This window comes from Carcharodon carcharias, chromosome 32, assembly GCF_017639515.1.
Source record: "Carcharodon carcharias isolate sCarCar2 chromosome 32, sCarCar2.pri, whole genome shotgun sequence".
Taxonomy (NCBI): Eukaryota; Metazoa; Chordata; class Chondrichthyes; order Lamniformes; family Lamnidae; genus Carcharodon; species Carcharodon carcharias.
In genome coordinates, this window is record NC_054498.1 from 12,562,114 (window position 1) to 12,570,965 (window position 8,852).

Genomic DNA, 8,852 nt, shown 5'->3' on the forward strand with positions numbered 1-8,852 from the left:
ATGTAAGACTGGTTAGAAATGTTGCTTTCCCGCATGTTAATAGTTATCATTTTATTAGTTGTCATTTTTATCATTGCTATTTGTGTTCTCAGCAGGGCAGGGAAAGCGATGGGAGCCATGTACACTGGGATGAGACACTGGATAAATCCATCAGCAACCACAGAAAAGCCTCACCACATACATGATGCCCAGTGAGCAGATGTTTGCACATTTACTTTCTTGCAATTATTAAGAGATCATCCGCATTCTGCAATCCATGCCTAGCCACAAGATTGAGGGGGGAGGGGGTGGGGGGGTGGGTTGGCTGCATTTGAATTGTTGCCTATTTAAATGTTCCTCCACGGCAGCACATATACCAAAAATGGAACGATACGGAGAAGATTAGCATGGCCCCTGTGCTAGGATGACACGCAAATTCGTGAAGTGTTCCATGTTTTTCCGCCTCGGGGACACGCCCTCCGTTTCATTTGGCATGGCGCTGAGGAGCTTTCTGTACGGACTGCTGCTGCACACCTTTCATTTTCTCGCCCTCGCCCGCCGCCCGGACACGCCCTGGCGTGCCTTGTTGCCGTCCAGCGGCGGAGGTCCCCGTTGGGAGGCCCTCGATGGAGGTGTCCTCCCGCTTTCCATCGGGGACCTAGGGTGGAGGGTGTTGCATGCAGCAGTCCCCAGCAATCAGAGAATGTGTAGGTTCGCGGACTCCCAGGACACCTGCCCTTTTTGTGGTCTTGTGGAGTCCGTGGACCATGCTTATATAGGGTGTGGTAGGCTGAACTCCCTTTTCAGTTATTTAAAAAACCTTTTATTACTGTTTTGTTTGCACTTCAGTCCCACGTTCTTGATCTACGGACACCCGGTGCGGAGGGAAGTCGGGAAGGAGGAGGACCTCCTCGTGAACCTGCTCCTGGGCCTGGCCAAGTTGGCCAGGCAGCGGGCGATCGACGGGGGAGTCCCGCCCGATTGTTTGTCCCTTTTCCGTGGCTACGTTCGCGGCCGGGTGTCCCTAGAGAGGGAGCACGCGGTGTCTGCCGGCACTCTCGAGGCCTTCCATGCCCAGTGGGCATCGCAGGAACTGGGGTGGTTTATCGACCCCTTTAATCACATTTTAGTTTAATGTTTGTAAGTTTCCTTTAAACTTTGTCCTTGGTTTTACAGCTGACCTGACTTAGGGGCTGTGTTTATTTTATCCCTTATTTTGTTCATTTAGTTTAGTTGTCCAAAAGTTACATTACACTAATCTGAATGGTCAGAACCATGGACAGTTCCATGGAAGAACAGGGAAACTGAAGAAAGGAAACAAAATAGGCTATCTAGTAAGCAGAGGTTTAAAAAGCCAAAATAATTTACAGTCAATAATGAATCTACAATTGAATATTTGAATGTTTTCTCAGAAGATTCCTAATGAGATTAATTTGGCACAGAGTTTTGTTTTATTCATCCATGGGATGTGGGTACTGCTGGCTAGGCCGCATTTATTGCCCATCCCTAGCAACATTTCAACTTTTGATGTTGGCCAACATAGAGGTTGCAATTAAAATACTGCTACATGACCTTTGGCACCTGTGTTTGAATTTAGCCTAGTATTACAGGTGGTGGTGTGTTACAGTTATGAGTTAGAATTGTTGTGACAACATGCATTTTTACATGCATATTGCAGTCTGGAGCTATGGATAGTGATGATAGAGGCTTCATAGGGCTGACTAGAAATCTCTTCCAGCCTTACTGCCTGTCATTAGCATGTGTTGGAAAGACTTTTGCCATGTTTTGAATGTACTTTCCTTGGCCTTTAGGTCCTGGAATTGGGCTTGAACCAAATATTCTGATTCAGAGGCAGGGACTCTATCCACTGCACCTCAAGGCCTCTTTAAAGGTGGTAGCCTCCACATTCCCTTTCATGAGTTCACAAGGATGGCTGGTGTGAAAATGGCTCCATGGGAGGATTCTTTCAAGGGTACAGTTATACTAGTAATTTGAGTAATCTGTACTCAAGTTATGTTAGCAGTAGTAGCACTCTCACCCGAGTCAGAAGGATGTGAGTCTTTTTCCAGAGATTTGAGTGCAAGATCTAAGGCTGACATTTCAATACAATGCTGGGTGAATGCTGCATAGTCAGAAAAGTCTTTTGGATGCGACATTACTCTGAGACCCTGCCTGTCCATTCAAGTGAATAGAAAGGATCCTATGTTTAATTTGAAGAAGGGGAGGGTAATTCACACCAATATCCTGGCCAATATTTATTGCTCCGACAAAAACTTAAAAATAAATTTGGTCATTACCACAATTCTGGTTGTGGGAGCTTTGTGTGCAAATTGGTTTTGTTACTTGCATTACAACAGATGACTACTCATCAAAAGTATTTCATTGGCTGTCAAGAGCTTTGGGACACAAGTTGTGGAATGTGCTATCTAAATGCCTTTCTTTTAATTATGGCGTGGAGCTGAAATCATACTTCCAACTCCTGTCTAGTGTCTGGCCAGAAACAAAGATTGTCCTGCTCATGGTATCCAAGCATACATCCATAGAGTTTCACTCTGCGCACCCAAGTGCCTGCTTAATTTTTTTTTAATTTCAAGTTTAAAAAAATGGTGTTGATGGGATAAATGCCCCTTTGCCAGACACAAAAATAAATGTTTGCTTTGTATCACTTGAACTTCACACCTCCTGTTATACACCACCAGCACAAGTCAAAGTGGTCTTGAACCATTTGCCTGCTTTTGCAAGGCTTTGCAACACAGTTCTATAAATGCGACTTCAATGTGAAACTACCAATTTAAAATAGAGCATCATTAAGTGGTGATCAGGTCACTTTGGCACTGTAGCCAGAGGTGTACTCTGCATCTAACCTCCACTCTATACCTGAAATGGAGTTGCAGCAGTCCAGCTATGAGTGACCATTTTTTGGACACCTCAAGTGGATACCCTTGTGTTAAGATATATGTGTAACAACTTATACATGTCCACCGTGCTCTCCAATTAAAGTGCAAGCATTGTAGAATCTCCATCAGTGGACAACTGCATCTGCAATAAGCAGTGTGGCTAATTATACCGATTTTAGCATCAATTCAGACTATGTATTCAAGTAAGCATAAAGGCTGATGTGCAAACATGTGGCTAGTTCTGCATGTATATGGTCAGTGTTCCTGTGGCTAAAGGGAATGTTTTACTCATCCAATCCCATTAAACACAAACTTCAAAGGGAAATAGCTGATAAAGAAATACCCGAGAAAATGGTTGTGTATAGCACTGAATAAGACAAACACATGCTCAGCTGTAGGCAGCCATTGTGAACTAACTTTAGTTACACCTCCTCAACAGAGGCAGCAGAAAGGGAAATGTAACAGGATGCTCAGATCTTGCAATACACCACAACAATGACATTTACAGATGTTCTTATCAACAGGAAACCTATTGGTTTGCACACTCTCCTCATCAACAATCTCTGTATCATATATTGCTGTTTATAGAATTAAGGCATTAACTTGATGTAGAAATGATCACTTAAATTGATGAGAAAATTAAGGGACAATTCATATGGGGGGGAAGAGTCACGAAGAAGGACAAAAAGACATGCTGTCTGTAAAAGTCAAAGGTGGATGGAGAAACCAAAGGGTACATCAATAGAGAAATGGCTGATATCAAAGGATAAAATAGAAAATTATCAAGTTAATCACAAAGAAATAGAAAACAGGAAAAGTAGAGTTTGGATAATGGAAGAAAGAGTAAGAAATACCTTGAGAAATATGCAAAGGAAAATAAGGATTCGGAATCTGGGAATGAGTATTTTGCTTAATGTTAAATGTTAAAGCAACATCTGCTTATCTCTACTGAACCATGCAGGACCTGTTAAAAATGTTGTGCAATGGTGCTGTGTCACCATATATTGTCATGTTAATTCCTTTTGGATGCAGAAATTGATTTGCATGGTTTCTGCTGTTGCCATGCAACTAATTGCAGGGAGAGTGTCATATGCACAGCAATTTCTTTGGAAATTTATGGAGAATAGTCAAGAATGTCATCCTTCAAGATCGGATATTAAACCGAGCTCCTGTTCAGGTGGGCATTTGGGTTCAAAGAAAAGCAAAGAGTTCTTCCTAGATTCCTGGCCAATGTTCCTCCCACCACAGAGCAGGTTAACTGGACTTTAATGTTTTGTGGATTATGAAATGCCAGTGGGGCAAAATGATTGCTTTATCAATCATTTCACCACTTTTAAAGCAGTGAGGTGCAACTCAAAATGCAAGTCCTTTTGAATTTGGGAACATTGCTCTCTTTGCAGAAATACTCTTTCCTCTCCCTGCTTCTATTTTACAGAGAAAATATAGCACAGGAAGAGGCCATTCAGCTCAACTAGTCTGCATTTTTTTTTTGTAACCCACCTGACTCTCGTCCAATTCCACCGATCTTATCTCTGCCTTTCAGCATATCCTTCTACTTCCTTTTTTCTCATACAAATCTCGTTTTCTTTTGAAAGTATCAGAGCTATTTGCCTGAACCACTTCCTTTGGTAATGAGATCCATGTTTTCCTATTCCTGGTACTCTCTGTGATGGTGAATTTTTTCGTGGTGCTGAAGTTGACACCCTTTGATCCATTTATCCAGACCACAATTAGCGTTTAACCTATAAGCTCAATAAATTGCCAAGAGACACATGTTCCAGTTTACCTGTAGCAGCCATTTCATTTCTGTGAAAGACAGGAAGATTACAGTAGTAAACTACTCCCAAATCAAGACTTGCTTTATAATCTTTAATATCGGCCTTAAGAAATGGAAGTAAACAGCAATTAAAGCATTTTCATGTATTAAAAATGTTGGATATGCTGGCTTGTTTCCCAATTGCTCCTATTGTTTCCCCATTATCCTCCTTTAATTATTTTAACCTAGGACCATATGTCCTAATTTACCCATTCCCAAGTTTAAAGTGTTCTATTTGCATTTCTTTCTTTACTTCTTGAATCAAATAACTACTTTAGTGATGGGAGCAACATCCACAAAATGCATCTCCAATTGATTGCATCTGACTGAAAAAATGAACAATTTTCAATTAATGAATCTAAACACTTGAGGTGTTAAAAATTATATTGAGCATTGCCCACAAAGCATGTTCCCAGCATGACAATGGAACTGCTTAACCTGGAATCTTGAAGTGTTTGACTTTTACAAAATACTAATGATGAGAATTCCACTTTTAATTATATTTAGAACTCTGGTTAAATATTTTTTAAAAAAACATGTATTTATATATAGCCTTTCATGACTACAGAACATTCTGATGCAATTTACTGCCAATGTCACTGCTGCAATGTAGTAAATGCAGCTGCCGATCCACGCACAGCAAGATCCCACAAACAGCAATGAGACAATGACCAGACAATCTCTATTTTTGTGACATGGGGCAGAACTTTTCAGTTGTGGGGTGCGCACCCAACTCGAACGAGCATAAAATGACAAACAATGACCGTTGGGCGAGCATCCCAACGCCATCACATGCCTGTGCGATATCTCGGTTGGCGGGCGTGAGTGGGAGTCAGAGCCACGCCCGCCATTAATTAAGAGGCCGGTTAAGGCCCTTGACAACCCACTTGATGGCGATTTAGCATAACCCCTGCGACTTTTATTGCTCATCGTACAGGCAGGCTGGCAGCCCACAATTTTCAAAATCTCATCCACAAGCGGGATAAAAAAGGAGCAATGTTGTCAATGTGGGTAGTGAGGAGTTTTGGAGATAATTTGCTGCTCGTTGCTTATTGGTACTTGTCAGCTTAATCTCTGATTGAGGCTTTAATTCTTAGCATTTCCAGGCCTCATTTCAGGACTCATTTGTGTCTTCAAGGCCCCCCCACCCCCCGAGGATTCAAACCATGTGGACCCTTCCAGGTATCAGACAGCCTTCCCTTATCCTGGTAATGGGGATTGTGGTCTCCGCTGGAGGCACCTCCTCTGAGGAGGAAGGGAAGGGCAGAAGGGAGAGGAGGCCAGATGTCTCAGCGCAGCTTCTAGGGCAGGGACCTGTGGGAGGCACAAGGCGGTCAGGGCCAGCAGGAAGTCCAAGGCGGAAGAGGCTGCAGAAGACGCCACTATCCTGCTGCCGGGGTTTACAGGCAGTGATGCAGCTACCTCAATATGTCTGAGGTGCAATGCCGAAGGAGACTCTGTCTCTCCAGGGAGACCATGACCTCCAGTTGTCAGATGATCAGACCTGAGATCAGCTCTAACTGTGTGGGTGGACACCCCATGCCAGAGTCTCTGAAGGTCACAGTGGCCCTCAACTCCTATGCCTCCAGCTCTTTCCAGGGGTCAGTGGGGGATCTGTGCAGAGTCTCCCAACTACCCACAGTTGAGTCAAGCTGGTGACAGAAGCTCTGTCCAGGCGGGTATTGACTTTCATTCATTTCCGTACAGACGAGGCCAGCCAGGCTGAGCAATCCAGAGGCTTTGCAGTGATTGCTGGGTTCCCCCACATCCAGGGTGCCATCGACTGCACATTTATGACCATCAAGGCACCAGCGGGTCAGCCGGGTGCCTTCGTCAACAGGAGGGATTACACTCTGTGAATGTCAACATAGTGTGTGACCACAGGATGCAGGTTCTGCGAGTCTGTGCAAAGTACCCAGGCAGCTCCCATGACGCTTATATCCTGAGACACTCCCAGGTGCCGGGGCTCTTCAGTGCTCCAGCCCGGCTGGATGGATGGCTGCTGGGTGACAAGGGCTATCTCTTGAAAAGGTGGCTCATGACGCCTCTCCCCATCCAAGAACAGAAGCTGAGCAGCGGTACAATAGGAGCCATGCCTCTACAATGGCTGTGGTAGAGAGAATCATAGACCTTCTCAAGATGCGCTTCCAATGCCTGGACCATTCAGGTGGCACACTATAATACCCCCTCCCAGAGTGGATGTCACTGATCGTGGTTGCATGCTGTGCCATCCAAAATCTGGCACTGGCAAGGGGGGACCCACTGGAGGAAGAGGATGTTGACACAGCTCCACAGGCCACAGATGATGAGTCCAGTCATGAGCCAGATGAGGAGTAGGGTGAGGAGAATGCTGAGGGTGTGGACTATGGCACGCATACCCTGTTGGATCTCTACCAGATCCTCTGTAATCTCCAGGGAAGCAGGGATCCCAGGGACACCTTGATCCAACATTCCTTCAGCTAGGCTGCCAAATGAAAAGAGCTACCACCTCATGCCAGTGCTGCTGCCTCCATCCCATATCGCAGGAATGACCCTTTCCTTTGCCCCCAAGATACACTCAGTGCCTGTGCAATAAAGTTTCGAGCCACCCATGTCCATCATTACATACTGGCGTACCCTGGACCTATAAAATTAATGAAGCATACTCATGGCCATTTACACAAAAGCAAATATAATTTAATGTTGAAACTCACAGATTATTGAACAGAACAATGTCCGGTGTCGTTGGTCACAACATTAAAAAGAGTAAATCAAAATGGGGGCACAAAAGATCATCCGTGACCAGTTCCTCTTGTGCTTAAGGTGCTTTAAACTTAGATTTCCAGGTGCTCCCCCCTCACTAACACCAGCACTGGAGACAGCCTGCTCACTCTGCTGTCCTGTTGGCCTTGATGACCTTGGCAGTTGTCCCTTGGCCAGTGGAGCCTGTGCTGGCTCTGCCCGGGAGGGAGCGGTCAGTGTCATGGCTGGCATCTCTCCAGTCATCGCAACCTCATCAGATGCCATGTTCACTGGCGGAGGGGCAGAGGAGCTGTTGCTGTCATCCAGACTGCCCTGAGAGGAGCCGTAGAGATGACAAGCAGCACATGCGCCAACGTGAAGTCACTATGGACCTCCCTGCTCAACATTGATGGATAGGCACCTTAGCTGGAAATGTGGGTGCCTCATCCATCTCACACATGGACACTGACCACCTGAGGCCAACGCCTGTGTGAGGGCTTGCAGGTCTGAGAGCAATCCCAGGGACCCCTGATTCTGTTCCTGGAGCAGCCTCTCCATGACAGTCATCACTCCCTCCATGGAGGAGCTAGTGCAACTCAGCCACAAGGGTCAATGCATTGCTCACGCTCCGCAGGGTCTCCTCCATAACGGAGACGTTGGCATTCATACCCTCTTGGATCTCTGCCAGATCCTCCCACTTGCCCCATAGCACATCCTGCATCTACTGCCTAATGGACGACTCCAGAGGCCCAACAACAGCCTTCGACTGAGCATCGCCCTGGTCTCCAGCAATCCTCCGACTGCCAACACCCTGCGCATCCCTGCCTCCGGCTGCATATCAAGCTAGTGTGAAGAGCCCTCACCAATGTGCACCGAGAAACTAGCGCTGAACTAATGCCCACTAAGGTGCTGGTATCTGCGCTGGTGCCTGGTTCAGAGTGAGTGTGACGCAGGTGCTTCTGAAGCCTGGTGGTCCTCCAGGGTCAGGGGTAGTTCCTGGAGGTCCTGCACTTGGCTGCTTTGTGGCAGATCTAAGGGAGAAGAAGGACATGTCATTAGTTAAAGTCATCAGACTGTCACTGTGCATGCCAGGCACCCTGGTGAGACAATGAAGTTCTGCATCATGGTGCCATCATCCTTCAATGATCAATGAGGAATCCAGTCTGGACACTCCCATCAGTGATGAGACTACACAAGATTATTTGCTGCAATCTCTCACCTCAGTGCGCTGCACTGTTACCTTTGCCTGACACCCCAGTCTCACCACAGCCGGTTGATCGAGGTGCGAGGCGCCTCTCGAGATCCAAGGCCTCCTGCTCGTACCGGGAGAGGGTGAGGAGGTGTGGGGGTCCTCCGCCAGTCTGCAACCTCTCAATATTGTTATAGGATCTGTTCTCCTAAAAGGACAGAGGAACATTGATTAGCCATTTCTCTACCTG

General features: G+C 46.0%; 1 non-coding gene across 1 annotated transcript; it reads left to right on the forward strand.

Moving 5' to 3' along the window:
- The first annotated feature begins 330 nt into the window (after positions 1-330).
- Positions 331-438, forward strand: LOC121272161. Its single transcript, XR_005941856.1, has one exon. It is a non-coding gene; the product is annotated as a U6 spliceosomal RNA (small nuclear RNA).
- The last annotated feature ends 8,414 nt before the right edge of the window (positions 439-8,852 follow it).